At 42.8% G+C, this 15,450-nt stretch overlaps 1 protein-coding gene across 3 annotated transcripts in view; it reads right to left on the reverse strand.

Moving 5' to 3' along the window:
• Nucleotides 1–15,450, reverse strand: part of slo (calcium-activated potassium channel slo) — a 1,028,496-nt gene that overhangs the window by 569,862 nt on the left and 443,184 nt on the right. The window lies entirely within an intron of this gene.

Consider the following 15,450-nt stretch of genomic DNA (forward strand, 5'->3'; position numbering starts at 1 on the left):
TGAAAAATTATTGCTGAGTTTTCATCCGGATAAGTGCAAGTATATGCGAATAGGAAGAACGAATATTGAAGATCAAGGCTACCGAATGGAGAAACAGCTGAAAAAATTGCTTCTGAGAAGGATGTGGGAGTAATGATTAATTAATGATAAATTAAGCTGTGTGGATCACCTGGCAGAGAAAGTAAAGCTAACAAAATAGTGGAACTAATCAGAAGGACGTTTGTTACATTGGATGCAACAATATTTAAGTCTTTGTTTGTAGCATTGGTGAGACCACATCTTGAATATGCTAACCAAGTTTGGAGTCCTCACTTAGTAAAGGATATTGACATGGTGGAGAATGTGCAGCGAAGGGCTACAAGGATGGTGCCAGGACTTAAAGGACTGAGCTATGAAGAAAGACTAAGGAGGTTAAACCTACCAACACTGGCATATAGAAGAGCACGGGGAGACATGATAGAAACCTACAAGATACTGACAGGAAAATATGATGGAGACTGCACTCAAGGCATATTGAAGCTTAGAGAAGAGAACATAAGCAGGGGAAACTCACTGAAATTATTCAAGACAAGTAGTGGGGGAGCTAAGACATATGATTGTTCGCTGAAGAGTAGAAATATGCCACTTAGTCCATTAATAAATCTACCCTCAAGGATTAAAAAAAGCGACAGTAACACTTTCCCAGGCCAATATAAGAGCCGATCAGTGATCGATTAAAAATGCCGATTCACCTATATACTAACTGTCGTTTGTTTCTGTTGCAGGTTTCAGTAGACGAGACAATGGGAAAGGAATCTCAGCGCATTGAGGTTCCTGACATCGAAGTTGAGCCACCACCACCTGAAGAACCAATAGATTGGTCATTATGTGCTCTGTGTCAAGTGACAAAAACAGAGAAACTTGTCTGCCCAGCAAGAAAACCCCCTGCGGCTGGTTACAAGTATGTTGCTGAAAATCTCAAACAATTTCAAGAAATGGGTTTCAATCCTGTAGATGTGAGCCTATGCCGTCTTGATGAAGGAGATGGATTTGAGAAAACATTTCGTCTGAAATCTGTCTCCAGGCACAAATCATGTTTCTCAAAGGTGAGCAGCACCATTTTGGAGCGAAAGAGAAAGTAAGCAGATAGTCCGACTGCAAACCCAGTAAAAACTAGGAGAGCAGCTGGTACGTCTTCGGCTGCAGCAGAAGGTAATGATGGTGAAAAAGCACAAGCTGGGACAAAAACCAAACCCCGGCTGTGTTTCTTCTGTGACGAACCACCAGGCCCAAAAGGGGTTTATGTGGCATGAACATTAGGAGTGCAGCACAAAGTTCATTATATAGCAGTCTATATCAATGACACCAATGTGCTCCGAAAGCTTGCCAACACACGACATGGTAGCGGGTGACGCAAATTACCATTTGAAGTGTCTGGTAGCATATTACAGAAAACAGCCCAAACCCAGCAAAGAAGACGATTCGTCATCGTTACAGGCAATGACGTTTGCAGAGGTCGTGGCTTTTGTAGAAAGCTACAGAGATGATCCTGAGACCAGGCCAATGTTTTACATGTCTCACCTATGTCGCCTGGAAGCCCATGGTCTTCATGTTCCGGAGAGAGTTCACTCCATGCGTCTTCGCGAAAAGCTCCTAGCCAGTGTGCCAGATTTGTTCTCCGCCCATGAAGGAAAAAACGTTGTTCTCATGTTTAACAAGGATCTGGGGGCTGCCATCAAGCAGGCCTGTACTCAGGATTCTGACGCCGTGGGATTAGTAAGGGCAGCGGAAGTGGTCAGGAGAGAAATATTCAAGTTCAAGGCGGCCTTCAACCGAAATTTTCAAGACAGTTGTCAAGAAAAGTCAGTACCATCAGCCTTGAAAACCCTTATTGCTTTCATACTAGATGGACCAGCGGCCATTGAACACTCAGACAACTTCGACCAATCCCATAGACAGGCTGTGCTCACTATTTCCCAGCTTGTTTCCTTCAATAGTCGGAAGTTTTTAAGAAAAGAGTCCAGCTTTCAACGCCACAAGAGAGACAGAGAAACTCCCCTTCCCATTTATTCGAGCCTCAAAGTCTATGGCGAGACGAGAAAAAAAGCTGGTAGACACCTTGTCGTCTATGGGAATGGGAATTTCGTGCAAACGACTGATGGCGATCTCATCTCAAGCTGGCAACGCTGTCATCAAAAGATTCGAGCAGGATGGAGTTGTTGTGCCCCCAAGTCTAAGGAGAGGTGTCTTCACAGTCGGAGTTGTGGACAATATCGACCACAATCCCAGCTCCACCACAGCCTCAGACTCATTCCACGGCACTGGGATATCCCTAATCCAGACTAGGGGAGTGGATGATGATGGCCAAGAGCAGCCTGCCCCACTGTTTGACCCTACAGAACCATGCCAGGGCATTCCTCAACTCCCAGAGAAGTATACCACCGTACTTCCTGCGGCAGTTTCTTCAGCAGAGCAGTTTGTGCCCAAGTCCACCGGGCCTCACAAGCCAGAAATTCTCCAAGAAGTAAATAACCACCAAGAGGAATATGGATGGCTTGAAACTGTTCACGAAAGTTTGAGCAGCACGTCATTTGATAACACCCCGACGGAAGAGATCCCAACGGAAAGTCCCAGTAAAAAAGATCAGCCGGCCCTGTCTTGGGCTCCCTACCATTCCGTCCAACGACCATCAGCTGGGGACCCCAAAGCCTGTGGATGACAATCCTGCAATCTTTCACGACCTACCCGAAGTTCCTCCAGAGATCTTGGATGAAACAGCCTTCATGATTGTTGTGGACCCCTCAGACAACACAGCAGATGTTTTAGACGATGCTGTCCTTGTCCCTGTTTCTGTGTGTACACCAGAGGTTGATGCAAAAGTCTTAGATGGTGCAGCAATAGTCCAGATGTTGTCACCGAAGCTGGCGAAAACCTTTCAGGAGTATGTCGACCTGATTTTTCTTCCATACATCCAGCGACAGTTTGAAACTGCAACACGGGTGGACATTGTTTGGGATGTGTACAAGAATGACAGTCTCAAGGCATCAGCCAGAGAGAGGAGGGGTTGTGGCTCCAGGAGGATGGTCTTACCATCTGCCCAATTGCCTGGCAACTGGAAGGGCTTCTTGCGGGACAGTGACAACAAAACCCATCTCTTTGAGTTCATTGCAAAGAGCCTCTCAGAGAAATCGTATGAAGCAGGGAAACAACTCGTTACCACGATTGGCGACAAAGTTCAGTGCTGTCCACGCGAAGCCAAAGATACTTTGCAACCCCGCTCACACGAAGAAGCAGATACCCGTGTGATTCTGCATGCAGACGATTGTGCACGATCTGGGCTGTACAAGGTCCTCATCAGGACAACAGACACGGATGTTCTGGTGCTAGCGATTGGACTTTTCCACAAAATGGCAGTGACGGAACTGTGGATCGCGTTTGGGTGTGGGAAAAACTTCAGGTGCATTGCCGCCCATGACATTGCTGATTTCCTTGGACCAGGAAAAGCACGTGCACTTCTGGCATTCCATGCCTTCACAGGATGTGACACGGTGTCCTTTTTCGCTGGGAGGTGGAAGAAAACAGCGTGGAATACCTGGAATGCATTCCCTGAAGCTACTAGAGCTTTGTTGGCCATGGTGGACAGGCAGGTAACATAGGACACCTTCGCCTCATTCCAACAATTTGTTGTTCTGATGTATGACCGCTCCAGCACACTGGCAAAGGTGGACTCTGCTCGTCAGGTCCTCTTTGCAAGAAAAAGTAAATCGTTGGAGAGCATTCCACCAACGGAAGCAGCCCTGAAAAAATATGCACTCCGAGCAGAATATCAGTCTGGCTATGTGTGGGCACAGAGTCTCGATAAAGACCCACATCTGCCAAATCCGTCGAGCTGGGGATGGGAGAGAGAGGACAACAAACCCTGGACGCCATTCTGGACGACACTCCAGCAAGCTCAGGACTCCCTAAAGGAACTGATTCGCTGTGGGTGCAAACAGGGCTGCCGGGGCAGATACTCATGCAGAAAGGCAAACCTGCAATGTACTGCCTTGTGTGCCTGCGGCGTAGACTGTTCACATGAAGACTAGAGGGCTGATCCTGATAATTGTTCTGATTATTATTTACCTTTTGCCTTGGACATATTGTTGCATTTGGAGACAGATGAAAATAATTGAATAACAGTGTACTGTGTTATGGCATTTTAGGTAATATTGGAAATGGCATTTTAGGTAATATTATCACTCTGAAACAATTGTGACCCAATTAATTAAGACCTCCAACATGAAACTCTGGACAATTCTTAACTGAATATGCCATAAGATGTTTCCCTATCATGTTTTGGAAGTTGTCATGTCGTTACTTTCATCAATATAACCAGTTAGATTGAGCAAATGACGAAAAAGGCTCTATTCTAGTTTCCGGGTCACGTTGACCTAATTAACAGGCGGCCACGCCCACTAGTGGGGGTGATTGATGTGTTACTGTCGATAATATTGTTCAGAGATCTCTTATGTACTTATATTCCAAACGGAATGTCTCTACTATAAAGTGAACAATCGACCTAGTCTTAGCTCCCTCACTAAAGGTCACGGCTGGATGTAAGAAAATATGCTTTCCCGTGTAGGGTTGTCAATAATTGGAACCAGTTGCCTGAATGGTTGATTGCAGCAAAATCAGTCAACCAATATGAGGGTAGACCTTACAAATTCTGGCAAAACCAAGAACTAAAATACGATTATAAGGCAAAGATCCACCACAAGCTACCACAAAGTGTAAATGTGGATCTGGAGTCACAGGCGTAAGCCTCTTCCAGGAAGTCTTCTATGTGTCTATGTTATGTATTGATACAATCTACTTCATGACTATTCAATGACGCTACACGCTACTTAACTCAGTGGCTGCTGATTTTACGTGGTGACAAGAGCCATTTACACGATCAAACGGTTTGCCAAACCCAGTTTGTCAAATGAGTGTTGAAGTGATGTTTGACCGTGTGAATGGGGTATTTGGTTGTCAAACGTGTTTGACAACCAAATACCACATTCACACGGTCAAACTTCACTTCAAACACTTGTTTGACAAACCGTTTAACCGTGAAAATTGACCTTAAGGTTCTGTGTGTTACGTCGTTGGAAGTTCTCTTTATCTGCGGCCTATGAAGGCGATCTCTGACATATCTATTACTGACTTCCCTTGAAGGAGTGTAGTTTCTAAGTTCATCAGATTATAATCTAGTTTCGCTTTGACTACAAGATCTAGTAATATTCTTTGCAACAATGATTCTACATGTGTTGCAGAAATGTATATGATTTCTTCAGTTCCTTCTAGATGTCCACAAAGGAATGGGAACGCACATCGCCCAGAAAGCATCTAACCGGTCAAGCTCCACGTATGTCACTTGGTCCGTGGCTTTTCGATTTGATATATTAATGTGACATTACTCCCATCGCCTTCATCCGTGAATATGAGTGCTCACGCTGTGGACGACTCCTGTGTCATCAAGATTTTCTGTCGCACAAATTTCGTGGAGAAAAAAAAAAAAAAAAAAATATATATATATATATATATATATATATATATATATATATATATATATATATATATATATATATATATATCCTGACCCATTACCACTATTAACTCCCTTACAATGGTTTTGTCAATACTCGACTTACATTATCAATAATAAAATGCAATATATATTATTGATTGTTTTGTGGCTTCTCAGAGATCGTGGAGGAGTGAGCACAGTGTTGATTATATTTTCCCTTTACTGAGTTCTGAGTCCCATTTGACGAAAAGAAAGTTCCCGACATCGATGTTCTTTCCTCCGTAAGAGTGACACAGGCCAGTGGGTCTTTACCTCCTCCGACCTCAACAACCTTCCTCCTCCTTTTTTCTTTTAATTTTTCCACTCCTCCTAATCTGCTTCTTTTCTACCTCTGTTCTCCTATTCCTTCACCTCCCTCTCTTCATCCTCATCTTTCTCTTTCCCCTCTCTTCTTCTTCTAACTCCTTCTCCTCCTCCTCTTATTCCGCTTCTTCTCTATCATCTTCCTCTTCCTCTTTTTTACTCCTCTTCCCTTCCTCCTATTCTACTTCTCTTCTGTCTATGCTCTCCTATTCCTTTACCTCCCTCTCTTCCTTCTCATCTTTCTCTTTCCCCTCTTTTCTTCTTCTTCTAACTCCTTTTTCTCCTCTTATTCTTCTACTTCCTTTTATTCTATTTCCTTCTACTCCTTTTCCTTAAAACTTCCTCTTCTTCATCCTCCTCTTCTTTCACCCCTTTTTGCATTTTTCATCTTTCTTTTTCTCTTTTTACTCCTCTTCTACTCCTCTTCTTTGTGACTTTAATTTCCAATCACTATGTTCACATGTCTCCATCTACACTCACATACATTAGGTTGTTGATCTCTCTATGTATATATCTACCTATATAAGTATGTATGTGTATATATATGTATGTATATATATATATATATATATATATATACAGTATATATATATATATATATATATATTCATCTTTCTGTCATCGGTCTCTCTATCTCTTCCTCCTGTATTTTGCTTTGTACCTGTTTTAGTCAATTAGCTAGCCAGTCAGTCAGTCAACCACCCACTCAGTCACCTAGTCAGACTGTCAGTGATTTATTCAGTCACTAAGGCACCCAACCCGCCTCTTTCTCTTCTTTCTATCAAGCTTTTCCTTACTACAATGTGTTTTTCATTTTTTATCTTGTTTTCCATACTGAGGTTTGCATTTGTTCCATTCATTTTGGGGTCTTCATCTCCCTTCAACCCCCATGACCTTGGACTCTGTCCCTGGCCTTTGTCCTCTCAGCTGGAAGACCATTTTAGCTTCTAATCACCTCCTACAGTGGCATTCCCTCTCTGTTCGCCTTCCCCACTATTCCAGTCCCCTTTCGTTTTCTTTCCCTTTCCGAGTTCTTCCGAATGGACTAGCCTCCGCATTCATTATGTTAATTGTGACTGTAGTCATTTTTGTTGTTTATTTAACTAATTCAAAGGAAGGAAATGAAAATAAAAAGGACGACGATGAGGCGGATGCTGCCTGGAGGAGGGACGGTGAGAGAAGCCCCGAAACAGAGGAAATTAAGACGATGGTGACCATGACTGAAGAGTCAAGGGGAAGGAGGAGGAGGAGAAAGAAGAGGAGGAGGAGGAGGAGGCGAAGAAGGGAAATGAAGAAGAGAAGGAGGGGACGATGGAGGAGAGTCAGCAGGTGGAGGAGGAAACGAAAGAGTTGGGGGAGGCAATGGAGGAGGAGGTGAAGAGAGAAAAGGAAGAGGAGGAGAATAAAACCGAAGCTCTTGTGGGCACGAAAAGGCTGTGAAGAAAGGATGCAGGTAAAGGATGAACAAAAGAGAGGAAATAAGGAAAGTGGGATTTGTTTGGAGTTGCTGCTCTGGTGCGCCTGAATGAAGTCTGGCCCTCCCGGGTAAAGGCCATTGAAGAGGAATGGCCCAAGTGGAGGAGAACGGAGAGGAAGAGAGGAAGATCCGGAGACCCAGAAGGGTACTGTCACCAAACTGATGGAAAGGAGATGTTCGCCAAGTTGATGAACATGAGTCTCGGCAAATTGGTAAAGAAAGAAGGGGAGATCCGCCAAGATGAAGAAAAGACTCCGGTCTAGTTCATGAAGGTGAGGTTTACAAAACTGTAGAAAAGTATCGCCGAATTAATGAATTGGAATTTCGTCAAGAAGATGATAAGGACACTCTCTTGCTAAATTAGGAAGAGAAGACTCGCTAAGTTGACGGAGAAAAGCTTCGCCTAGTACCGTGCACGGGCTAGAGACTCATCTATTCAATGAACGGGAGAATTATCACCAAGATGAGACCCTGGCCAATGAAACTGGTGACACGTCAATGTCAACTGAAGCGATGACTAGAAAGCGCTGTCGACGGTCTCCGGGCTGAAGAGGCGTCGTGTCCTTCACCTTCCTGTACCCTTACGGCCTTCCGCTTCGGCAGTTGCGTCGTTCCTTCCGGCCGGTGGTCGCGTTCTGCTTGCACGGATCACCAACACGACCAGGAGCAGCAGTGGCCTCTGAGCGCCGACACCACTCGCCCTCCGCTTTACAGCATCTCTTTCGCACGTGCTCTCCAATTGCATCTGTAGTGCCGATCATGTGAAGGCTACACTCCCAATGCGGTTAAGCTTTGTTTGCACGTGCTAAAGTGGAGGAAATTCGTGGCGCAGTGATTCTATTTATACAATCAGATATCAAAACATCGTTGCATTAATGCAATATTACCAATCAAAAGTACCTTTACTAAAATACTATCGTGTAAAAAGCATATATGAAATAGCTGCCAAAGTTATATCAACGGAGTCTAAACATTATCGCTAAGCACTCTGGATCCACCATACTACACAGACGATTGCCAATACAAATTTGAAAACCAATTTACTGTTTCATAAAAAAAAAAATAAAAAAAAGTTCAGCACGTAGCTTGTTTGCATTGGTCAGCATTTCGTGTGGAGTTTGTCAGCTCACCATAACATCAATTTTTTCAAACAAATAAAAACTATATTCCCGCAAGTCTCTTCCTCTTCATCACCTCTGGTCATAAATAACCTCGTCAACTTTTCTATGAATACAAATCAACATATTTCTCCTCACAACAATTCTCCATTTCTTTCTGTCTCTGAAACAACATACTTTCATCTATTGCCCAACCTATCGGAAAATCTAACGGGGTCCGAACGGCTATACATAACCTACTGTATCAACTCGCCAACGAACAAACAAAACTCAAACAAAACCTAGAGTACACAGCTCTCTCCATACACACAGAGGCGACTTCCTCTGTAAAAGAATTCTACAGACGCATCCAAAAGGTCCTTTGGATTTAGCGTGCATCTACAACGCCAAACCGATCTAGAACTTTCGTGCAGTCGATAAAATAAATATCGAGATTTAGGTCGTGCGAAAGAACATGGAATACAGAAGGACGACAAACGCTAATTGTACTCCAACTTTAAACCATATCTGGTACATTGTATCCTTCCTTAAATATTAGTCTTTCTTTGACTCATTAAGGATGAGGTACTTCTCAAAACGGAATAAAAGTATCTGGCGTCAACCAAAATAAAATAAAGTACTCATTAGGTGTTAACAAGTGAGTGCCAGGTAAACTAAGTAAAAAAAACAAAAAAATCCTTCTTTACGTTTTAGAATGAACATAAAACCCGAATCTCTTGGTAAACAAAACTGTGTATGAAAATACAAACGATTCCCAACCCATATACACTTCAGACTGAGCACGTCTTGCAACAGTTTCATTTTCTCTCATCAGATTCGACACCCCTACATGACTACAGCTACATGTCCCTCTCTCGAGCAAAGCACACCTGCACATGACTAATCAATACACTAAATCAACAAGAGGACCTAACCAGTGTGTTTTCTTAAAAAAAAAAAAAAAAAAAAAAAAAAAAAAAAAAGTATGGTGTTGGAAAAAGTCAAACACACTGGAATAGAAAAAAAATCATCCTTTTGATAAATTTCACCACCAGCTACGCCTCGGCTAAATTACACAGATTAATTCTTGTTTGAAATAAAGTATATTCAGAACGCGTGAAACTCGCCTCGTTTACTAACAACCCAGATCAAACGTACCTTGACACTAGGAGTACATCTTTGCACATTAGAGAAGTGCAGTACACCGCTGCACTATAGAGCAAACCAACTCTCCCACTTCATCAGTGTAAACAAACCCAAACACACCCGGGTTCAAGTCTATGTACATATCTCGAAATAACTCCATAGATGTCTGTAAAGGTTTCCCTCAGCAATTGAAATAAACTTGATTCCACTATGAATACCAAGCTATTAATGGAGGCATTTCTTAGTTTACAAACACCTTTCCCTAATTTTCGGCCTCATTGAGTTAGTTCTATAATTGGGGAAAAGATTTACATCACCTGGGTAAAATCGCCTGATTCCAGACAAATTGAATTTACTGTGTGAATTGTAAAATGTGGATGGGTACACCAAAACTGGTTGAAGCCTTTGATTGTGGGAAGGAATTTCCTCAGCTGAACATAGTTTCCCGGCTCTCGTCAGAATAAATACACAAGTCGTAAAACGTAGAGAAAATATTAACACTTCATATCTAAGCAACTCTAGAAAGGCACACACCCAGTCGCATCCACTGGGCGGCCGAGTCCGCCTCACATTCTGCCTTCCGACTCCGACCTAAAAACAAACGTTGGTCAGGGGCCGCGCGCCACCTGTGCTACAAAAGACGAATTTCCCCAACATTTCGGATTGCTCTCACCTGAGCTGCTCAGACCCAGTACACCTGATCCTATCCTTAGGAACAATATTCTGCTGAAAAGGTGGAGTCATAGATGTAGTAAAAGAGGTCTTTATGTCTGGAAGCAAAGCGCATGGATAGCAGGAGTCAAAAGATCCAAGGATCTTTGATCGGACATAAGTCCCTAATAATAAAAAAATAATACTGAATGGCTTTCGTACGTAGGAGTGCCACAAAAATCTGAAGCAATGTCAGTGCTCCATACCAGGGTGGTGGGGTGGAGGACAAGTAAACAGCTGTACGTCGACACGACCTCACTTCCACAGTCGAGACCCAAAGCCCTTCCCTGCAAGTCCACATGCAGCGGACCGACTGCTCTTCACACACCCGAATCACTTGAGCTCAGCTCAGAATGAATTGGCTTTGGCCTAACACTTTTCACTACTCATTTTTTCAACAAAGATTTTCGTATATTCGCTCAACCAAGTTTTGGGTGAACAAACCGGCACACTTCGAGGTATAAGCCCCTTTTCACTCTTTTCACTACTCCAAAGAGAATAGAGGGGAAAAAGTAAAGATATCGATTGGCAGTGATTTTCAACCGAGGCAACTCGGGCCACCAAAAGATCGACGGATTCACGGGAATCCTCAGCCGCTTTCACAGGTCGATTTCTAATGCTATTTGGCTGCTGATACCGTATGGCCTTATCCAATGTCTATCAATTCCTGACGGCTAAACAGAGTTACAACAAATTTAGATCTATAAGCAAGCTCCAGCCTTCACATGGGCGTAAGTAAAGTAGCTATTAGAACCACAAAGGACAGAAGAAGAATAAAGAAGCTCTGATGGCCTTTCTTCAATTCCAATTATACATATTTTTCTGGACAATCCTCACTTGAAAAAATGTAAAGTTATACCAATGCCAATGTATAAGAATTTACATTTGTACAGCCAACCATTGCCTGATCCAAGGACTTCCCTAAAGTGAATAAAATAATTTGACGGCGTCCAAATCCAGGTATTTGAACGTTCCATAACCGACTCAGTGCTCCAATGGAGGTTAGCTGAATAAAAGGTTTTAACCTCTTTTGGAGCAGAAGCGAGAGTCCTTAAGTGTGTCACAACTTCAGCAGTGAGGCACACTGCAGAGATGTTGTGGTCACTCGTTGCCGCCAGACGATTTGATTACCCATCGAGGGGCTCGGACTTGACACATCAAGACTTCGTTATCAGGTCACGGTAAGACACCCCAACTCTCAGCTAAACAGAATTGTTTGTTGAAAAAAATCTGTACATTGACCCAAGGCCTCTAAAGCTCTTTGTTTCCGCGTGAATGTATAGACACGATCACTCTTTCCTCTTCCACTATGTTGATTTTAGACATTTCCATTCTTCTTTCTCCGATTTCCTCGCTGTTTGCGTTTCATTATCTTCTCTCCTTACGCTGCCAGGGTATCGACCTCTCTCTCGGCCAGTCACAGCACCTTCTCGTTTGTTTCCTCCTCTCGTGTTCTATAGATTTATTACCTCAGTCATATTCAATTTGAAAAATAAAAAGTTGGTGGTATGTGCGGATGGATCCACTTTTATTATTGTTTTTTCTCATTTGATGTCGCTGTGAAGCAAAGAGTCCTTTCATGGTGCCTGCCCAAATGTCTTTCTTATTTTCATAGTTATCTCCTTTCTTTACTCCATTTATCCTCATTTCTCTTTCATTCTTTTTTAATATTTCCGTCACCTCACTCCGATACAATTACCTTTTTCCCATCATATCTTTCATTTACTTATTTCTAGTGAGATTGATTTGCTTTCCTGCCTTCCTGAATGATCGCAGCCGCCTCTAATAAATTCTTCTTTATCGCCCACCCACGCACCCACCATCCCTATTTACCACCACGTTATAAGTTGTTATTTCTTTCTCATCGTCGTTTTCTCTCATCATATTAGCTTACTGATGTTCCGAACTTCCCATGCTATAATAGGATCTCTCCGGTGACGTGTCATATCCCTGTCACAAAAAATAATCTAATCTCTTTCGTTCTTCGTATTCATTATCATTTATTTGTTCTAATTTCTCGTAACCTACAAGCCTTTCCCCCTCCCTTATTCGTTCTATTCTTATATTATTTCCTTCCTCCTCTCAATCCTCTTCTTTCTCATTCCTCTTCTCCTTCCTTTTCTTACCCCTACTCCTCCCCCTCCTTGCCCTCTTCTTTTTCTTCGTCCCTTCTTCCTTGTCCTTGTCCTTCTCCTCCTCGTTCATTTCCAGCAAACCCTCCATCTCAGAAGCTTCTCTTTCTTGCCCATTTCATTTCATTGTGCTCCTCCTTCTCTACCTCCTCTTTCATTCACCTCCCTCCCCACCCCTACGCCCAACTCTACTTCTGCTCCTCCACATCCTTCTGTTCATTCGCTCTCCTGGCATCTTCCCAGTGCTGTGTTTGCAGCCGTCGAGAGGGAACGTGGCGGCGCGGCGTAGCGCGGCCAAGTTCCCCTCCAGAGTTCGTGTGGCCAAGCGTGACTCCACTATGTTTGCCTTGCCACTTTAGGCAGCTCGCTTGAGCTGGACTCGTGGCAGCCTAGAAGCGCGGTCGCGCGGATGATGGGTGATGAGAATTGGAACACAGGGGGAGGTAGGAGGAAGGTGAGATAGGAGGAAGGAGAGAGGAGGGGGAAGAAAGAGAGGGGAAGCGTAATCAAGAGTCAAGAGCAGATTACATCAGTAATAACTTGTAATATTCTAAAAAGCAATCGTGATACATTTCTTTCTGTCCCTTTCAGTTTCAATTTATTTCACGCTTCGATTATGTTTGACGCCTTGACGTCACGCTAACCTTCGACCCTTTGCTGAGCGGTAAAGCTAAGCTTTACGGTTTTCCATTACGGAGTTGTCATACAATTTTATTTACTTACATAAGTGTTCTCGGCCTGAGAAAGTGTTAAAATTATCTTGATGTTATTCCTTATCGGGCAGTAAGCCTCCTATATATGGTTCTTGCCTAGTTTGCGATCTGCCCAGTAAAATGTCAATTTGTCTTTTCTTCTTGGCCAATCGTTGGGACAATTCACCCTTTGGTTAAACACGGGGGAGGGGGGCGTTGATACTCTCCCCCCCTCCTTCTTTTGGACACCTCATTGTTTCAGAATTTTATTCCTGAGTTCCATCGCTGCTCTTGAATCGTCGGCGATGCTTTACTGCGCTTGCATGACTAGTCATGACAATTTGCATTTCATTTGCATGACTGTGCTGTCAAGGGGTTTGTCTGTTCAGCAGATTGAGGATTCCCCCCCCGCCTCCTCCTCCTACTCCTCCTCATTCTGCCTTTCCTATCGCTCCTCCTGTTTCTATTATTCCTCCTCTTCCTCTTCCAGTTATGTCTCCTGCTTCTCCTCCAACTCTTCCTGTTATTACTCCTATTACTTCTTCTCCTCCTTTTTTCTCTTCCTCTTCCTGTCCTACTCCTCTTCATCTTGCTGCTCTTTCTTCTTCTACTCCGCCCTCATTCTGCTACTCCTCCTCCTCCTATCATTCTCACGTTTCAATTTGCTCTGCATCGCCAAAGTTGTCAACGAATGATAAACTGCTGACAGGTTGCAAGGAGATAAAACAGCGCGCCATATGGAACTGCAGTTATATGTTTAAACCCCCGCCCTGTTCGTGGGAAACATTCTTAACCCCCTGTAATATAAACGTTACTTCCCCTTAGTCCCCCTCTCCGATAGCGAACTGCTTTGTTATTACTTGTTTTCCTTTTTTTTTTTTTTTTCTTTTGAACTACATTTTACGAGTGACTGTTCGGGTTTAGTTGTAATGAAATGTAAGTGTCTTCAGATCTCTGAGGGATATGAATCATAACGATTAACCTTTTTGGGTCGGAAGACCCTCGAGTTTATTCTTGTGTCTGTCTCTTTGCGTGGACGTGCCTTTCCTGCGTTTTATGACTTTGGGCGCTTATTCCAGATGCCGATAAGAGGTTTTCCTTTCAAATTAGGGATGATGGACATTCCACAGCAAGTGAATTAGACATATCTCAGGACAATCTCCATTAACTTTTTTGCTGCGTTTTTATGACTTAAGTACTTTCTCTAGAAACAAATATATATATATATATATATATATATATATATATATTTATATATATATATGTATATATATACATATATACAATTTTGCCTATCAATAACCATTACTTGATATTTCAAAGTCATTTATAACATATAAAACCTTTAAATCTACGCTTGGCACTCGCTTTGTTTTGATTTCTCATTCGCGTATCCATCATGCTCGTATATTTCACCTATTTAACTTAAGTATTTTTTTTTTTGTCTTTTGTCCTCCTGAATCATCCCACTGCTCCCTAATTCTCGAGCCCTTTCCCCTCCCCACCGCCTCGAGGTCTTCCTCGAGGGCTCGCCGGAAAGACGGTGACCATCAGGAGCCGCGTGCCTGCTTTGGCCCCAAGTGAAAAAAAACTTCGCCTTCAAATTATTCGTCCCAATCTGGACTCACTTCGAGCTCAGTTCAAGTACCACTTCGCTCCATCACATCTTTTCCGGTTCATCTTCCATTAATAATATATTTTTATATGTATATTTTATTCTTATTTTATTTTTATTTTTATTTTTATTACTTCCTTGCCGCAGTCTCCTGCCTCATTTTCTGGACGATTTTTGGGGTCCCACCTTCTTCAAATAACATCATATTAAAATTCATAACACTAATTCTTATTTCTCTAGTTCATTTCCAAAATAAGATTAAGATTTTTTCCTTTCGAAATATTAAGTGCTTTTGTTACACTCAGTTCACCAAGTAAAAATATTTCTTTAGTTTAAGACCTGCCGGAATAGTTCTCTCAATTTCGTTTTCTTTCGATGCCAGTGTATTTTCTGTCAAGCGGAGCCTGTCTACCTACAATCTACTTAGAACAGAGACAAAAGATGAGTTTACGCTGAGAAACAAGTTACCTTTGCCCTATGTGCTAAGCTAACCAGGGCAAAGGTTGGTCACCGGTATCCGTTAGGGATCGAACCCAACCCTTTATATCGTATTTGAGTGGTGAGATCAAAACTAATGACCAATGTTGCCACATGGCGGTCAGTCATGGCAATGAGGGCCACAGAAACGTTCAAGATATAACACATAACAATGAGGACCTGGGGACGTGACGTGGAAATGGTATACACTGG

This window comes from Oratosquilla oratoria, chromosome 15 (genome assembly GCF_046742065.1).
Source record: "Oratosquilla oratoria isolate Oo_2021 chromosome 15, ASM4674206v1, whole genome shotgun sequence".
NCBI lineage: Eukaryota > Metazoa > Arthropoda > Malacostraca > Stomatopoda > Squillidae > Oratosquilla > Oratosquilla oratoria.